This window comes from Cupressus sempervirens, chromosome 2 (genome assembly GCF_028749045.1).
Source record: "Cupressus sempervirens isolate cs-2001-9-10 chromosome 2, ASM2874904v1, whole genome shotgun sequence".
Classification (NCBI taxonomy): Eukaryota; Viridiplantae; Streptophyta; class Pinopsida; order Cupressales; family Cupressaceae; genus Cupressus; species Cupressus sempervirens.
The window spans coordinates 644,236,969-644,257,746 of record NC_143119.1 but is presented as its reverse complement, the minus strand read 5'-3'; positions in this window follow the sequence as shown (position 1 = coordinate 644,257,746).

The window sequence follows — 20,778 nt, the reverse complement described above, 5'->3', positions numbered from 1 at the left end:
TATTTGCAGGGCGGGGGGGGGGGGGGTGTGGGCATTGTTGAGAAGGCTTGTGAATGTTGGAGTGATTTGGTTGGACTTGTGAAGAAGTTAGCGAGTCATTCCTATTGAACAATTTTTATTATGTACTTGGTGTGTTTGGTTTCTATTCTTGGATTGCAGGCTTCTAGGTGTAAGCATAGTCTTAAGGGGGGATGATGTAGTGCCTCTCCCATTTTATTTTTGTAAGTCATCCTATTGGATGAAACCTTGTTGATCTTTCTTTGTGAAGTGATAGTGATTGGGAGCATGAGTGGTCTACACCCTTGAGGTGATTGGATTTATGTTACTGTATTAGTTGCTTTGATTATGCTTATGGATGATTTATGAGATTATGATGTGTTGGATGGTTTGCTAATGTTTATGCTAGTGGTTACCAAGATTGGTGTGGTATCATGATGTTATTCTATAATTACCTTGAGATGCGTGCAAAGACTGCACTGTGTATTATTATCCTACACTAGACTAGGTTCTTGTAGCAGTGGTTAGTCATGTATTTGACCATGTTCACTTATGTGTTTTAAGAGCCTTTTCATGTCGTTTATACAACCATTATTAAATGCCTAAATAATTAGAAATGAATTGTCCACGTTAGATTATTATGTTGTTCAGTTGATCATATTTGCATGATGATGCCATTTTGAAATGAAAGTATGTTTTATGATGATATCTAGTTATTTGGTATTTGGACATATCTCTGATTATGTTTTATGTAGGATTTAATGTTATAGTTGGTTACTTCATTCTTGCATTGTTATGTTTTATGCGAACATGAGCGATGCAATTTGATTATATCAGTATAATTAAATAAATGGTTAAATTAGGTTATTTAATGCATTTATTACTTTGACTATGTTATTATATGCAATTGCACTTGATCATGAGTTTTAGTGTGCAAGATTTATATCCTTGGCAGTGCCACATGGAGTTAGTGATTTAGTCGTTCATATTTTACCAAAGTAATCCCTATACAGTCGATGTATCCTATTTAATTATTTAAATTAAACCTTCTAGTGATTTGATTAAATCTAGACTCATTCACATTATGTGATTAGACCCATGAGCATGTCTATGCATTTAGAGGTTTGCATTTATCATGAAAGTTGTTAAGGAATTTTATGATTTTGGTTTAAGGGATTTTTGGGCTTTATGTTTATTGATTTTAATTTATGGCAACTTTTCCATAGATTAATTCCAATTACTTCGAATACCCTATTTTCATTTGGGTTGATTTAAGGTCTAATTAGGCCACCTGGTTATTTACCCTAATCGATTATTCTCTTGAAAAGTGAATAAGTGTTCAAAAAAGAATTTTATTCCTCACTTCTCATTGTTAAATTAGAAAGTTTGAGAGTAAAACCCAAAAATTCTATTCACGAGGAATTATTGTTCTGTTCATTGTGGGAGCTATGGGCGTGGGATCATCGTGAGATCAGTCTCATTAGATCCAGCTCAAGGAGACCTTAGATTGCCACAATTTTGGGCTACTTCTATGTTATTTTTATTTTATGGTTTAGATTCCTATTTTGCCCCTTTTGGCTGCAAGGTAGTGGTCTCCCATTTTATTGTTTTAGCTTTGTTTCTACTTCTATTTTTGGTAGCCGCTTGTTAGGAGGATGAGAACTAGTGTTCCCCTACATTTCTATATGCTAGCTCTATCCGGTTGGGTGGGTATGAACATTTTCCTATTTTTTGGGATGAAATTTTGGGGTTTTGCACCGTTATGCTGACCGTTTTTGCATACAAACTTCAAACCCAAATTTTATTTGATATTCATGGCTTTTGTGTCCTAAGACCAAATGGGTTTTAATTTTGAAGCTTTTTTGAGTTTTGAGATTTTTTGCCTCAATTTGTGTGTCATCCAATTTTCTTGCATTTTCTTGGCATGATGTTGGTCATGGATTTAGATTATCTATAATACGTTAATCCAACCATTGTTGCATCTTTATGTTTGCATTGGGATGTGTGTCACATTTGTACTCTTGACGTTGTATTCGGTTGAGTGATTTTATACCTGGTGTTATTATTTCTTTTGGACCCTTGTTATTATTTCATGGACACTAGGATTCATGTAGAATCCATACTTCCTGATTGAGATCAGTTGAGTGAGTTCATGATGTTTGATCTTATTGCACCATTGGGATTCATGTAGAATCCATACTCCCAAATTTAGGTTAGTTGAGTGAGTTCACGATGTATGGTTTTATTGTTCATTGGGATTCATGTAGAATCTGTCCTCCCAAGCTTGTATTTGGTTGAGTCTTATTTTGCTTGTGTTCTCATCTAGCCCTTGTTTTATGATCTTCGTGATGGTGGTGCGCCACACAGGAGCACATGCACATACATTTTTCTAGTGACTTGCAAGGCCCAAACTCCTAGTGGTAATTCGATTGAGTAATGTTCATTGGGGTTGGGTTGGGAATATGCATGCCTATGGGAACTCATCATTGTGATGAGCATGGGTATGTAGGGTAGCATGGAGGGGCTTCTCTCGCAACCTTGGTGACTATTTCCTAGAGGGTTAACATAAAGAAGTTCTAATTGAGTGATAACTAAATAAATTAATTAGGTAACAAATGAAATATAATAAAATGTTAAGTGAGCACTCAATGCAATTTGAGGATACTTGTTATGTGAGCACCCAGTTAAGTTCAAGGACACAGGATTGTGCACCTTCCTTTAAGAAGTTGTTGCTACTAGAATTGTGCACCTTCCGTTGGGAAGTTGATGCTTCCACCACTACCTTGGGATACTTGATGCCAAGTCATTTATCCTCTAGCAAGCTCATATATAGTGACCCATACAGTGTCTAACTAGGACCTAATCCACTTGCATTGTCTCATGATCTTGTTTTCAATTATCTTTATGTTTTGGTATGAGTGTTAGACATGGACATTTGAGTTGTGTGTGTTTGTGCTTGGATCATTATCTCCATCAACACGATGGGAGTGGACCTATGGGTTCCATCTGCTTGGGAGGCGTAGCTACCTATACCACTATTGGGGATTGGTGTACAGAGACAGTTTATTATACTAGTGCGAGTAGTGCTTGATGTTAACTGGGTATAATCGGGATTCTAGAGTATTCTTCCTTGTAATTTATGCTTTCATTAGAATTCTTGGATATCATGTTTAGATGATGTTAATTTATTTGATGCATTCCTATATTATGATGTTTACCATATGACTAGATGATGTGATTTTCTTAGTTGGAGTATCTATTGCTCATTGGTTTAGCATGTTAGATTTCTTGTTCTTATGATGATATTATGTTTTAGTAGTGACATCCTCATATGATAGCTCTAACTATCTAGTTGATAGTTTGGGATGTTATGTGCAAGGAATGGCTAGGGCCTTCGAGGTCTCATGATGCTATTATGGTTGGGAGGAACTGTGCATGAGTTTTGTTGTTTTTGTACATTGTGATGTTGCTTTCAATACATTTCCTTTACTACTATGTTTCAGATGGTTAGATACAGTTTCCATCTTTCAGTTATTGTGTTCAAGTGTCTAAGCCTCATTTTGTGAATCTGGTACTCCTCGGTGTGGAGGAATTGTTTTACCTATCTTCTTGTCTTGTGTTTTCCTTGCTTTTTGTTGCAAATCCTCGCATGAGATTTCACTCTCTCTCGTACAAGACTTGGTATTTCCTCATGCATATCCTTGCATTTCTTCAAGTGGTTCCTTGTACTTCCTAGCACAAACCTCAACACTAGTGCAATGTATTTTGGCTGCTAGATCAAGTGTTCCCTCGCATGAGAGGCAAATCCTAGCATGACATGGTGCACTTTCTTGCATGGCCTGGAGCACTTCCTCATGCGAGACTGTTGGTTATTTTTTCTCGCATGGAAAATAGGGAGTATCTTCATTGTTTTTCAGAGAACACAATTTGGTGTTTCAAGTACCCTTTGGGATTTCTTTTTTTTTCCAAGATCCGGTAGATCAAAGATTATTTGTTCTGTTGTCATCTTTGGTTTTCATTTCCTATTTGAGTGTGTCAGTTGGTAGTGATGTTTGGAGATTCATTAGTAATCAAGATGGTTGGTTAAATATTTCATTGTGATCTTTATGATCCTTGTATGTTGATTGTCATGTGCATCCATACTTGTTTAAAAAAATATATATCTTGGCTTTTATGTATCCTTATTCCAAGGATCTCCGGGTGGGGCATTACAATCAAACTACATAAATATTTTAGAATCCAAATAATACAACAATAAAACTCACTCAACTCATTCTACGTGACTTACCTCAAGATCTTGCACAAAAATAATGCAGAGCTCAAAAAATAGGTCGACTTCGTAAGAAATTTTACAAAAACATATCATAGCATATTTTTTAGAAAGAAACAAGCCTCCAGTTAAATGGGTCTAGTTGTTGATTAGCTGGGTTGATATATATGTATATTTAACATGGTTTGGCATCTGCAAGGGAGTGGGCCTCATAATTATGTATATGTGTTTGGTGCATTCCTTTCCTGTGATATATCTCTGCATTTTGTTCTCATGCCTTTGCTCTGTGATTTGGTTGCCATGCCCTTGTGATCTCTATATTTTGTTGTCATGCCCTTGCTCTGTGATTTCATTGTCATGTTGTGCCCTTGCTTTGCAATTTTTTTGCCATGCCCTAGCTCTAAGATTTTCTTCAAGGGTATGTAAATGTTGGTTTCTTTTCCTTCTAAACATGTATCTCTTTATATCTCCTTTTGAACATGTATATTTAGAAATCTTTTTAAAGGTACTCATTACATATTAGCTACACAATAGAAAAATTGATCCAACTGCATACATATTCCAGAATCCAAATAATAATAAAAATTAAGCTTACTCAACTCGTGCTAAGTGACTTACCCCAAGATCCTCCACAAAAATAATGCAGACTAGGAAAAATGGGCAGAGTTCGCAATAAATTTTACAAAAACATATCATAGTGCAAATATTTTTAGAAAGAAACTAACCATAACCAGTTAAATGGATCTAGTTGTTGATTAGCTAGGTTGATTAAAAATTCCTTTAGAACTATCATTATATTAGGTACAATAAAATGAACAATTAGTTGTTCCCAGCTAGCAGGATCAAATACAATTTTCCAAGGTGATAAAATTGCATATGCAAGGAATTGAAGAATAACTTTAGTGAAGATTTGAGTGTAAGGAGTTGAAGAAGCAAGTTCTTCTTCTATGTAAATGCCATAATCATGAGGCTCATTCCCTTGTAGAAGCCTCTACCACAATGAAATTACCTCTAGAGCTTGAAAAGAATGTTGAAGTGGTTCCCAACCTTGAAACACTCTTATAAGCATTTGATACTTGGAATTATTGTAGGGAGACTGTGCCAATACTTGGAACACTCTTATTAGAATTTGATATTTGGACTGTAAATTCTTAAAAACACTTGCGAGTGATTCTAATGTCATAATACCTACCACAACACTTTCCTAGATTCTATCAAGTGGCTCCCATAATATCCTCTATGCTATCTAGTTGTTGTTTCTATCATGCAGTCTCTTTATAAAGTCACTACTTCTCATTCTCTTTCTAAAGTTTCTCCTTCTCCTTTTCTCTCGTGCCTTAACTTTTGATTATTAAACTTTTGAATATCTTCCACTACCTTATCTAAAATCAACTTCATAGTGTGTTGTAACTCTGGCATAGGTATTTGATCATCGATAGCTTTCATTTCAACATTCAAGTTTTCAAGATTGGTCAACACCTTCACATGCAAACCTCTCATGTCAAGCACTTTTTGTACTATTTCAACACCATGTTCTTGCTTCTGAGCTAATAGTTCTTCATATGCATTTTCTTGTAAAACATTAATTTTTTTGAATAATTGTAAACTCTTAGAAAGTGCATTGTTGTTTTCATGTATGTATGCGTATCATCTTAAAATAGAAGCACTTCCATGATAAGAGTGTTTAGCCCTCTAAGTAAGTGGTATGGGGTAATGTCAAGCACCTTGAATGGGTCTTTTCATGGATTTGGTTGTTTTCCCCCTAGTCTACTTCTCTTTCTCTATTTCTAACCTATTTCTGACAAACTGCTATGTGAAACTAAGGACTTTGGCGTCTGGGTCAAGGATGACCTTCTGGGTCAAGGTCAAACTTGACCATGATCTAGGTCAAGGATGACCTCAACCCTGACCTAGGGTAGGTTCAACCTTGTCCCCAACCCTAGGTCCCATTTTCAATTTTTGGGAGTTTTGGGATCTCGGGCTTCAGTATGTTTCTTTTCTCGCTTTCGAGTTAGCTGTTTTGGGTTTTGGAATGGTAGACTCTTAAATTACATTTAATCTAGGTCTATTCCTAGGGGTTAAGGTTAAATGGGATTTAAAGCTCCTATGTCAGCCTTCTTTAGAAGTTTGTGCCCTTGATCTCTATATAAGGAAGCCTTCTTCCCTCATTTTGACATCCACTTTCTATGAATGACTATCTACTTTTAATCCACACATATTCACAAGCTATATAAAATCTATACACAATCAATCTACTTTTCTATGAGCTAGGAACTACCCTTTATGAAATGCATCCACCTACATGAAGTGATGTTCTATCAAGAATTCAAGTATTCAAGCATCCAATTCATCAAGGAGATCTATTGTTAGCCATTGATGGATTCAATCTGTATGGAGCCCTCTTGTTGAAGATTTCTACATCCACATTCATCCAAACCTTCCTCTATGCAAAGATATATTCAATATTGGTGTTGAAGATCTAATGACAATGATTTGAGACATCCTAAATACATTTATAGCATCTATACTTGTGGATTCAAGGATTCGATTCCTCTACAAGAATTTTCACATAAGCAAGGTGAATAGTTTCATTTACTTTGTTTATAAATATATTATTTCAATTATATTTCAAGGTTAATTCCAAATTGAGGTTTGACTGAGGCAAACCCCCCTATCTAACAAACAAACCATTGTTCTTGTAGATACAAGTGTAGAACAACGAATTGGAAAGTAGATTCAAATACCATTTTTGTTGAACTTACGAGACTCGTAAACAAAAATTTTGTCGGAGCAGTGCAAGTCAAGGTCAAATTTTCAAGGTACAATTGTGCCCCACCAATAGGGTCAAGGTCAACCTGCCTTCAAAAAGACAAGATGTATGGATTTTCTCTGTCTTGACATTTCAAGTCTAGAGTAAGTTGTAGATTTTTCAGAAAATATCACTTTCCAGATTCAAGGTTAGTATTTGTCTTTTATCTATTTCAAGATTTAAGCATATACTCTCCTATAATAGAAAGATTATATAATCTCCTTTCTCCCTATTTTACATCTCTTGATCCGTTATTGCACTGATCACTTTTGATGACATGAAGAAATAGATGTTTTTTTTACCCTTTTTGTGAACATTTATCTATAACGTACTAAACTTTATCATCCTTTAAGTATAGTATTTTGTAATTTTGATGTATAAGATATGAACATATGGCATAAGAATGATAATTAAAATTATGTCTAAAAAGGGTTCATTTTGTTGGAAAAAAAAAATTTCTTCATGAATGTTTGGCATGGGTAGAGCTTCCTACAACCGAAGAGATTGCAAAAATTGTTAGTTGAATATTAATTAATAAATATAAATGAATTTTCGTTGGAAGTCCTTGTGTTCATTAAATGTTGGCCGCAGGTATCCAAGCCAAGCTAGAATCAATCAAAATAACTTTAGCAAAGGACTAGTGTTGTGGAATCATTGGTATTAAAGAGAAATATTATGGCACATTGCAGCTGGAGACTTAGTTGCAAAACTTGAAGGGACCTATTTTAATGGAATAATAAGAGACCTGTTCGGTGGCATAGAAAGGGGACATGATCCAACAGAATAGTTGGGACCTGATAAAGTGGCTGAGTGGGAAAGCAAGCATCCAAGTGATTAGTTGAACATGCAAGGAATTGTTACACAATACATAGATTCCTAGAAGCTATTTAAGTCAGATAGCAGAGTAGATCTAGCATCTACTATGCTCTATATTTATGGGAATTTAAGGAGATAACTGATTTTTTTATGATTTCATGCTTGCATAAATCTTGAGTTGTAATGAACTATCCTTCATGAGGAAGTCATAATTGTATGAATCTATTATTTCCTTCCTTTTAAATAAGACCTTGTCTATATCGATGAGGTCAAGTAGTAAGTAGATTGATAGAGTTGTTAGACATCCTGTTTTCCAAGAAAATGTAATATTGCATATTTAAATGAATACATGACTTTGCTGAGTTTTTACACTTCTGTCTAAGTTAATCTTTTCTTCATTCTTTCGTGGGGGCTCACATAGAAGGTGGAATTTACTTTAGCAATTAGGAGTTAGACTCAGTTTTCTAAGTTAAAATTTAAAACTTCTATTCCTGCAGCCACTGGAAACACAACCACTCACTATTCCTGCAATAGTAGGTGCATAGATGTAGAGTTAAGTAATTAAAGTTTCCTTCCAAGTATTTGATAGTTTTCTTTCCTTTTGATAAGCTACATTTCCTTAATAGTTATTGTATTCAAGGTAGTAGTGACTTTTAGTAAAGACTAGAGCTCAAGTTCACGTTCCTGGATTGATATTTAATGAAGATCAACATAGTACTTTGGTAGTAAAGGATTTCCAATCCTGCAACTAAAAAGGTGTTATATTGGCTCAAAATTATTTTGCACCATTGTCGAGGATGGTGTCAATCTAGTATTCACTATTGAGTCACCTAGTTAGTTTCATTTTTAGTATTTTGCATGCATAGGAGAAGAGACCACCTTGGAAGATTTCTTCCCAAATTCAATCAAGAAGATCCCTTTCATCATGATCCTAAGGAAGAAGAAAGAGAAGAAAGAGAAGAAGAAGAAGAACTATTTGAGAACGTGTTTGCAAAAGCACTTGATCAAGTACAATCACCAACCACATTTGAAGAATCTTTCCATTTGAATAGCCTTTTTGCTAAGCTAGAATATCAAGATAATCTATTAGCTCTGGTCATTTATCAACCACCTCTAGGACATTAATAAATGGTAGCTACTCAACCTACCTTTCCCCTTCCAATCCCTACTCAGCAGGGTAATCAAAATCTAAAAAATATACCCTCAGATGCCCTGCCAAAGTTCTATGGCCTTATTACTGAAGATCTAGAAACCTTTCTCTTTGAGTTTGACATTCTTTGTTGAAGTTATGATTATACCATAGACACTTATAAACTGATTTTTTTTCCATCAACTCTCAAAGAAGCTACCTTAAAATGTTTTATGAGTTTAGGTGCCAATGATGTGATAGATTGGCCAACTATGAGTAACTTGTTCCTTAATAAATATAAGGAATATTGCAGAGGCCATGATTTAAAGGGAGATGGCATTTTTAAGATGTCACAAAAGGAGGATGAGACTTTGGAGGACTATGTCACATAGTTCATGTTCAACTTGTAGCACAACATGTAGCATTAGCTGAATGAGGAGTCCCAGAATCATCACTTTCTGAAAGGAGTGCATGATAGGAGTATGGAAGCCTTAGACTTAATGGTTGGAGGTGACATTACATAGAAGATGTGGGCTAAAATCTAGAACATCTACTTGAGCTATTCCAAAGCAACAATAAAAAAAAGGAAGAGGCTTGAGAGACTTACTCCAAAAAACCCTAGTGCCAGAGTACCTAAGACAGAACTATCAAACCTCCTATCAGATTTCAAGCAAGACATCATTAATGATGTCACTACACAACTAGACACCATGCAAGCATGAAGGAAGAAGGAGGATGTTGATATTATGTTAGCAAAATATTGCCCTTACTACAGAGAGAAGAAACACAATTGCCGATGCAAGCCTATTGCTAGTCTAGAGTTACAACATGTGCCTACTGAATTTAAGGCAATTGATGAAGATGAAGAAGTTCTCTATATTTCTCAATAAAGGTCGTGGGCTCCAAGATCAGGTATTCCTCAAGACCCACTTCATAATTATGGTGGTAATAGTCAATGGCAACAACAAAAACATGGTGGTTATAACAATTGGCAACAACCTAACCAAGGTTGGCAGTAGCCTAACTAGGGTTTGTAGCAACCTCAGCAAGGTTGGCACTAACCCCAAAACTGGTAGTAGTAGCAACCTCAACAAGATTTGATGCAACCTCCTCAAAAACAAGCCTTAATGCCTCCTACAACAAATACAACCCCTCCAAAATAGCCACAATTGTCTGCATAGCCTACTCCCAATCCCAATAATGTAAAACCTTCAACCCAACAACAAAGCTATTCCATCACCTTGAGTGATAGTCATTTATGGTCAAGAACAACACTTGCATCACCTCAATAGCCCATTATAACAGAAGTAGATGATATAACTGTTGAGTCAGTTCAAGAGCCTACAACCACTATCTCTACTATAGCCAAGAAACCACCATTTCCTGGTAGGTTGACAGAGAAAATTCTGCCAAATGAAAATCAAGCTGCACTAGATTTCCTTGAACAACTCAAGCAAATGACAGTAAAAATCCCCTTGCTCGATGCAATCAAAGAGGTACCCATATATACAAAAGCCATCAAAGAAGATTGTATTAAAAATCTAGGAAGGAAAAAGAAGGACCCAAAGACTATCCATGTCCTTGGCCAACTTTTTGATCTTATGCTTGATAACCTTAAGATACCCAAGTATGTAAACCCTGGAAGTCTAGTAGTAACACTTGCCATTCAAGGAATCCAAGTGCAGAATGTCTTAATAGACTTAGGAGCATCCATTAATGTAATGACCAAGGAAGCAATGTCTAAATTAAACATCATTGGTCTTAGAAAAACACCAACAATCTTGCAATTGACAGATAGTTCTAGCATCATTCCTGATGGTATGTTAGAAGATGTCACTGTCACATTACATTCATGGGATTACCCAGTTGAATTTATAATACTCTCTCCAAAAACCAGTACTAGGGGGTATCTTATCATTCTAGGATGACCATGGTTAGCCACAAAAGATGCTTATATTGCATGCTGATCAGGAAAAATGACCATCTTAGCCCTTGTTGTAGGATGACCAAGTTGTCTGGCCAAATTTGAATAATTCTGACATGGACATAGATTATATTAAACAACTGATGATGATCTCAAGGGACTCATTTGTAAGTCTTAAAGAAGAAGATGATGTCATTTCTTCTATCATATTGAATGAGTACGGAATGCAACTTGAGACATCTTCCAAATAGGATTGTGTTTTAGAAAATATTCTGCCCTTACCATCTAAACTTCATCATTTTGAGTCTGCACAACTTCTACATTCACTCCTACCAAATGAAATAGACTCACAACCAATTGCTCAGAATTTCAATGGCTGAAAAAGTAGTCAAAACAATAATTGTTCTAGGGAGAGAACTAAACTTAAGCAAATCCTTATCTTAGGCACAACATCACGATATCCTACAACTGTTACAAAATTACCAAGATGCTTTTGCTTGGGAATATATGGATATGAAAGGTTTGGACCCCGCACTCTATACTCATAGGATCTATATAAGCCCTGATTGCAAACCTATGACACAACCACAACATAGGATAAACCAAACACTAAAGGATATTGTCAAAAATGAACTACAAAAGTTACTCAATGCTGGCTTTATATATCCTATTTCAAATAGTCAATGGGTTTCACCATTGGTTATTGTTCCAAAGAGGGGGGGGGGGGGGGGAATGGTGAGTTTGCATAGATTATAGAGAACTTAACTCAACTACCAAGAAGGATCATTTTCCACTACCATTTGTAGATTAGGTTCTCAACAATCTTGTAGGAAAGAAGTACTTTTCCTTCTTGGATGGGTTTAGTGGTTACAATTAAATCTAGATAGCACCAGAGGATCAAGACAAGACTACATTCACATGTCCATGGGGAACATTTTCTTATTTCGTCCTACCATTTGGTTTATGCAATGCACTTGCAACTTTTCGAAGAGCTGTTATTAGCATTTTTTTTGATATATTTGCAGACTGCTTAGAGGTATATATGGATGACTTCACCACATATGGGCAGACCTTTGAAGAAGCCAAAGAAAACTTGGAAAAGGTTTTGCAAAGATGCAAAGACTATGACTTGTCCTTAAATATTGAAAAGTGTTTTATAATGATGCAAGAAGGTGTGGTGTTGGGACACTTTATTTCCCCCAAAGGAATTGAAGTGGATCCAACAAAGATAGAGGTTATATGCACATTGTCTATACTAGCTAAATTGAAAGAAGTCATGAGTTTTCTAGGGCATGTAGGGTACTATTAGTGCTTGATTAAAGATTTCAGTCAAATTGCAGCCCCTCTATATAAATTGCACCAAAAAGACGAAGCATTCATATGGAATTCTGATTGTACAAAGGCCTTCCTATAGCTTAAGGAAGTCCTTTCAACAACACCAATTCTACAAGGACCAAATTGGGAGCTACATTTTCACATACATATTGATGCCTTAGACCATGCCATTGGAGTAGTGCTTGGACAAAAGATGGATTCCGTGGAACATGTAATTTACTATATTAGCAAAAATCTTCAAGGAACCGACTATAATTATACTGTAGCTGAGGAAGAATTGCTCGTTGTAATTTATGGTCTGAATAAATTCAGACATTATATTATAGGCTACCAAATATTTGTACATACAAACCACTCTACTATCAAATACCTGATGAACAAACCAACAATCTCTAGACAATTGGCTTGATGGTTGTTACTAATGCAAGAATTTGACATTACCATTATTGACAAACTAGGTAAGGCAAATGTTGTAGCTGACTTCTTATCCCGTCTTCAAACACATGATGATCCTGCAGCCATAGAAGATAGCTTCCCCAATGAACATCTCTTTCTTTTGTCAGCACAAAACCCTTGGTATATCAACATTACCAATTACCTAACCACTGGTAAAACACCTCCACATTTCTTTGCAAATAAAAAATGGTTGTTGGCACAAAAGAGTTTCAACTTTTCATGGATCTCTGGGTTCATGTTTTATACTGGACTAGATCATGTGACACAAAGATGTCTTAGAGAGGATGAAACTTATGATGTTCTTCATGCTTGTCATGATGGGCCCTGTGTTGGCCACTTTCCTACCAAAAGGACCTCATTGAAGATTTTAAATATAGGCTATTACTAGCCCACACTTCACAAAGATGTAGCTCAATACACAAAAAAAGTGACAAATGCTAGAGAATGGGTTGACCAATGAAAATAGATGAAATGCCCCTACAACCACAGATAGTAGTAGCACCATTTGATAAATGATGGATTGATTTTGTTGGCCCTATTGAGCCACCTTTAGAAGGGAAGAGTTACATCTTGGTTTGTACTGATTATGTTACTAAATGGGCAGAAGCAAAGCCAATGAAGCACCTTCATGATAATAATGTTGCAAAGTTTCTATACGAATGTATCTTTACTATGTTTGACATTTCAAGAGAATTACAATCAGACCAAGGCCCTCAATTTACATCTAAGTGATAGCTGCACTCATGGAGGAATACCATATTTGACATGGAAAATCTTCCCTGTATCATCCATAGGCCAATGGATAGGTTGAAGTGACAAATAGAGAGTTGGAAAATATCCTCACTAAAATAGTGTCCTTACATAGGAAAGATTGGGTGGCTCAGCTTCCTGAAGCCTTATGGGCATACAAAACAACATGGAAATCCACTACTGGGTTTACACCTTTTGAGCTCTTATATGGGAAGACAACCATCATGCCCATTGAATTTGAACATAAGACTCTACAGACAACCTTGGAACTTGGTAGTACTCTTCCTACAACACAATAGGAATGCATTTTGTATCTCAATGAGTTGGACGAATGGTGGAAGTTAGCTCTTCATAAGACAAAACTAATTCAGAGTCAGAGGAAGCAATGGCACGATAGATTCATTAAAGATAGAAAGTTCTCTATTGGTGATTAGGCGCTCCTATATGACTCCCAATATCAACAAAACTAAGGAAAATTTCAAACTAGATGGCTTGGTCCATATGAAATCATTTCAATTTTTAACAATGGAGCAGTTCAACTGTCAACAATTGATCTGGTCAAATTCAAATTCCTGGTTAATGGACATCGCCTAAAGTTATATCACAAACCAACAACTTGGAAGGAATTTCTTCAACAATTCAACACAACAGAAACATCCCTTCCTATAGCCACTCTGTCTGAGTCTTCTATTCAGACACCTATAGCCCGTTGAATTTATTTCAAGGGTTTCATAATAAAAAATTCACATTTTATGTGAAATCCATTTCTTTTTTACCTCAATCCATCTAATCTTCTTGTCTTTCCATCATCACTCCATCTCATCTTCTTTATGTAGTACATTACTACTTGGAGCATCCTTTCTATCATGTCTCAGGTTGGTTACACTTGACCCCTCTACATTTATTTAATTTATTATTTATTTAGAAAAGGGTGTTATTTTGATTTTCAAAATTTGCAATCTTTAAGGTCTAGTGGGATCCAGTCTCTGCTAGGTTGGGGGGAGGGAAAATTGAAATCATAAATAGAAATCAAGGTGAATCTTAAGTTGGCATGTAAGATGTATAGGGTAGGGTCATCTCAGTAATGAGCTAGCAGCCCTTTGTACTTCTGAAGTGTGTTAAAGGTAATTAAAAAAGCCAACCATTAAGCCATGATTTCACAAGTATATAACTCCTAATTAATATGGTGTATGTTTTGAGCATGATCTATGTTTTCATTATGTTTTGGTGATTAAAATGTCGTCATGAAATACTGAAGGATGTGATATTTGGAATTGCTAAATTGTTTAAAACTTGTTTCCTTTCCCAAATGCAATTGTTAAAACCCCTATAGCCATCTCTACCCACACTTTTAATCACCTACAGTGAATTCATAAGTTATAGCATTTTTCAAAAGATAACATGGGCTGAGAACCTCAACGGCATGAACCAGCAGATCACAGAGTCCTGCTAGCAAACCCAACAACATGCAACTTGTTTCAACAATAGGGTTGGTTGGCCTACTGTCTTAGTATGAAGAAATTTGATCAAGAAATTGCACTCCAATTTCATAATACACTAAGGGATGGATATGCAATTGTTAAAGGCATCCAGATAGAGTTTATAGAGGAAGTGGTGGTAGAGGTTACTAGTTTGCCTACAAATGGGGAATGATGGATAGAGGACATGAATGCACTAGCACAAAAGGAGCAATTTACAATGCATTGAGACCCTTGGCTAGAAGAAAACAAGAAGCAAGGTACATTACGATTATCTCTTCCCCTTCAATTTATTCACCCTGCTGATTTTATCATAAGGTATTTTACCTGTGAGGGGAGGTATTCCTATTTGCATACTATTCATTTCAAAATTTTGAGTGGTTTGCAACATGGTGATTTTCTTGTAAACCTCCCAAGTTTCCTTTATAATATTTTCAAAAGGAAAGCTACCTATGTACAGCAAGGCAAAACCCAGTTGGTGTCCCACCATTGTTTAATAAGAGCCATAGTTGAGAGGGAATTGACTAGGAAACATTTAGGGACATGGGATGATTTTGTAAAGCTTAAAATAGTGGGACCCCAAAGGGGTGGACCTAAGGGCCAGGGAATGGGGACAAGAGAGAAAACTGCCATAGGAGTCAGAAAGGTAGTATATAAAATAGTTCAAGAAGCTTCAGCTTCTGTGTCCACACCCAAATTTACCAAAAGGAGAATTTTGCCCTTAGAAGCCTCGACCTCTAAAAAGAGAAAATCACACATAGCTATTGTAGAAAGAGGTTCAAAGGAAGTATCTCTAGTGCCATAGGAAGCTACACCTAACTTTAATAAAGGAAAATCTATTAATAAGGGTAAGCAAAGAATCTCTACCCCACGGCGAGTTACCAAACTATCTGGGGTGAACCTGAATACTGAACCTTCCATTCCACCTATTGATTTAGAAACTCTGGTACATATGCCTATGCAATCCCCAAAGAATACAATCCATACTCTTGAACATGAAAGTGATCCTGAGCAAGTTCCCCTGAAGCCAAATAGCCCTATTAACATTAACAACAAGCAAAAGAAATTGATAATTTACCGCCAAAAGAATATCCATCATTTGCACAAGAAATAGTTCAGGAAATTGTTGAGACATTTAAAATTAATATGGTTGTTGTGCCCTATCCTGTAGCCATAGTACCTTTAGAAAAGGTTAATAGTCCTATTGCTCATCATCCTCTCGAAGATGATAGCATTACTGCTCATCAAAATGATAGCCTTGTTGATCGTCACCATTCTGAGGATGACAACATTGTTGCTTGTTTAAGTGACAACCCTACTACTCATCCTAAACACCATCTTGAAGATAATAGCCCTATTGTCCATCATCATGCACCACCGGACATTTCTACTCCATTAACCATCAGCCTTAGTTTGTACCAACAATTTCAATGGGAAAAAGAAAACTAAGACCTAGAGAGGAAACAATTGCTCAGAACTATAAAGGAATAGGCATGACAAATCGAAGAAAAAGATAGTGAAATTATGATCCTACAACAACATGTCACAAAGGTAAGAGAGCTCATTCTAAAGCTTGTGAATTGCAGGTCACCATCTCTAGTTTATACACGATTCCTAAAAGAGCAAAAGATTAATTTTTAATTGTCTCAAATTACTTGGGGATTGAACCCTTCTTGGCACACTCCCTAGAAATTTTATGTAACATTCAAATTAGTCCTGATGGCTTTGCAAAATCTTCTCTATGAGCTATATGTTCATAACCTTGTTGTTCCAGATGATAGAGATTGGAATTCATTGTTATATGTGGGAGATGTACAGTTCAGAGCAATCATGTCTTGGATGCAAAACGAGATCAGTCAAGAGAATCAGGCCACCCCTTATAGGGAGAAAGAAATGTTGGAACCACTATACATTTGGCTTGAGGTACAAAATACTCATAGGTTGTTCTTTGATTGGCTCTCTATTAATAATAATAAAAGTGGTGCTGCTAAAATTCACCCTGTTCGGGAATAGGCATTTCTAGATTGGGAGCAACATTGTTCTACAATTGCTCTTGATGCCATAAGAGCTTCTACTCAAAGATGGATCCAATTATCAAAAGATCTAAAAACAAGGGAATTATACTCTCCTCAAAATTTGGAGTTGGTTATTAGTAGGATGCCCAGGTATATGATACTAGGTAGAAATCAAAAGAGTTATTGAGTTCCTCTTCATTTCCAACCACCAATACTCTTGCATCCTATGCTCAGAAAGCATGATTCTTTTGTTGGTTATAATATGGCCATTGAAGAGAAGAAATGGGAAAGGTTAAAATAGAATCATGGATACTTTAACTACAGGGCTCATGAATCAGGTGAGAAGATTGATAATGATCTTCGGCTGGGGATGAGGATCAGAAATTTATAAATGCTAAAGGGACAAGGATCAGGTTGGTTGGGGGGAAAAATGATGACATGAAGAAATAGATGTCTTTTTGACCCTTTTTGTGAACATTTGTCTATAACATACTAAACTTTTTCATCCTTTAAGTATAGTATTTTGCACTTTTGATGTATAAGATATGAACATATGGAATAAGAATGATAATTAGAATTATGTCTAAAAAAGGTTCATTTTGTTGGTCAAAATCTTTCTTCATGAATGTTTGGCATGGGTAGAGCTTCCTACAGCCGAAGAGATTACAAAAACTGTTAGTTGAATATTAATGCTTTTTCTTTATAAATTAATAAATATAAATAAATGTTTGTAGGAAGTCCTTGTGTGCATTAAATGTTGGCCATAGGTATCCAAACCAAGCTAGAATCAATCAAAACAACTCTATTGAAGGACTAGCACTATGGAATCATTGGTATTAAAGAGAAATATTATGGTACCATTGCAACCAGAGACTTAGCAACAAAACTTGAAGGGATATGTTTTAATGGAATAATAAGGGACCTATTTGGTGGCATAGAAAGGGGACCTAATCGAGCAGAATAGGTAGGACCTGATAAAGTGGCTGAGCAGGAAAGCAAGCATCCAAGTGATCAGTTGAACATGTAAGGAATTTTGACATGATATATGGATTCCTGGAAGCTATTTAAGTTAGATAGCAAAGAAGATCTAGCATCCACTATGCTCTATATTTATGGGAATTTAAGGAGATAACTGATGCTTTTATGATTGCATGCTTGCATAAATCTTGAGATGTAATGAACTATCCTTCATGAGGAAGTCGTAATTCTATGAATCTTTTATTTTCTTCCTTTTAAATAAGACCTTGTTTGTATCTATGAGGTCAAGTAGTAAGTAGATTGATAGAGTTGTTAGACATCCTGTTTTCCAAGAAAATGTAATACTACATATTTGAATGAATACATGACTTTGCTGAGTTTCTACACTTCTGTCCGAGTTAATATTTTATTCATTCTTCCATGGGGGCCCACACAAAAGGTGGAGTTTACTTTAGCAATTAGGAGTTAGACTCAATTTTCTAAGTTAAAATTTAGAACTATTGTTCTTGTAGCTACTGGAAACATAACCAGTCATTGTTCATGCAACAATAGGTGCATAGATGTAGAGTTAAGTAATTAAAGTTTCCTTCCAAGTATTTGATAGTTGTCTTTCCTTTTGATAAGCTAGATTTCCTTAATAGTTACTATATTCAAGGTAGTAGTGACTTTTAGTAAAGACTAGAGCATATACTTTGTAGACACCATCTCAAGTTCACGCTCTCGGATTGATATTTAATGAAGATCAACATAGTACTTTGGTAGTAAAGGATGTCCAATCTTGCAACTAAAAAGGTGTTATATTAGCTTGACAACTCTCTTGTGCATAATCAATTTGGATCATTCCTTTTGGAAATTAGTGTTGAGAAAAGGTTTCCATTTTCTTCCTATTCATTTTTGTGAACCCGCGATAGACAACTCTTTCTTTTTGGTGTTATTTTTTCATCTTGTGTTATTTATTGCATGTTAGATTTATTTCGTTTATATATTTCAAAAATACAAAAAAATTGCAAAATCTCTTTCAAAATACAAAAATATTGGTGTTTTATAGTTTATTTTATTTTCCTTGCATTGGTTTATGAGCTTTATTACTTCTAGTCCTACTTCTAATCTTAGAGTTAGATGAAGTCATAGACTTATGGGTACCTTTGAGCCTAAGTCCTCTTCTTCTTTCCTTAGGATTCTAGATGAAACTTTGATTCTTCCCAATTCTAATCATCTTGTGGAGCAAAACTCTTCTCACTCATCTAATGATGAGGATGATGCTTTAAGAGTTCCTCCTGAACAAGTCCAAAAACTTTCAAAGGAACTTGATAAAATGGGTAATTGACTTCTTCAAGAAAATCATAATCAAGATTCTATTCAAGCTATAGAGGCTCTTAAGAAAGTTCTTCATGATAATGACCAAGGTCTTAATCTCTTGCACGGTATTACTCACCTTGTGCATTCCAATGTTAAACCTTTAGCTTAAGAAGTTTAATATTTAGGGTTGACTCCTCTTATCACTAGTGTAGAACCTTTTTCTATTCCTTTTCCTAGTGTTCCTACCTATACTCCTTTGGTGACTATGATGGTTCCCTCTATTCCAATGAGTGTTCCTAATATGTCCCTTCCTACTTCACAACCTTCTTATCATAATGTTCCTTTTACTTATTCTATTCCTATGCCAACTATAGTTCCTAGTGTTCCTCCAATTGTGTATTATATTCCTATAGCTTCGTACACTATACCTAATGTTTCTAATGTTGCTAGTTCTCCTATTTTTTCTCATGATTCAACAATTATCAATTTGGCTCAAACTGTGTCATCTTTACAACAACAACTTTCATCCTTGACTCAAAACAAATTTAGTATCCCTACTTTTGACATGGGAAGTCATTTGTCTCAGGATATTATTCATACTCCCATTCCTCATGATCATAGGATTTTAGCAAAGTTATTTTCTCTCATGATTATGCTCATGATCATAGGATTTTAGCGAAGTTATTTTCTCAAACTTTTTGTGACAAGGCCTCGCAATGGTTTTGTTATTTGACTTCTTATTCTTTTCATTCATTTCCTCAACTTGCTAATGCTTTTATTCAAGAATTTCAAAACAAGATTGACCCACAAGTGTCTTTGACTAATTTGATGCATTGTAAACAAAATTCTAAAGAAAAATTGACTGAATTTATTGGTAGATTTTAAGAATTTACATGCTCATATTTCCTATCCTATTCTTGATATTGATATTCAACATATGTTCATTTCAAATTTGTGAAATGATATTAGAGATAAGATGTTCAACAACTTTTTGCAATGCTTCATCATTATCAATTACAAGTGAGTCAATTTCAGTGCACCACTCTAATGGCTCATGTTCCTATTGATAACAATGATGCTTCTCCTAATCCAAATAAAGTTCAAAAATTCAACAACTATGTCAAGATAAATAAACAAGCAAATGTACTTATTGATCAAGTTGTTGTTACATCTCATAATGCCACTTCTCTATCCACTTCTTTTTGATTGAATCATACATTTACTCCTCTCTTTGAATCTTTACATTCTATTATGAATATGTTGTTAACTACTAATATGATTACTTTACCTCCTATTCATCCTCTTTTACCTACTACAATAACAACTAAATCTTTTTATCTGAAAGCTTTTTGTCAATGTCATCACCAGAATGATCATGATACTGAGAAATATAATTATTTAAAATATAAGGTTTAGGACTTAATTGATTCTAATTATTTATCTATTGATAATTTTGATGGTAGTAGGAATAAATTTGTTTCTCCTCCTAATCAAAATTTGCAAATCTATATGAATCCTTTAC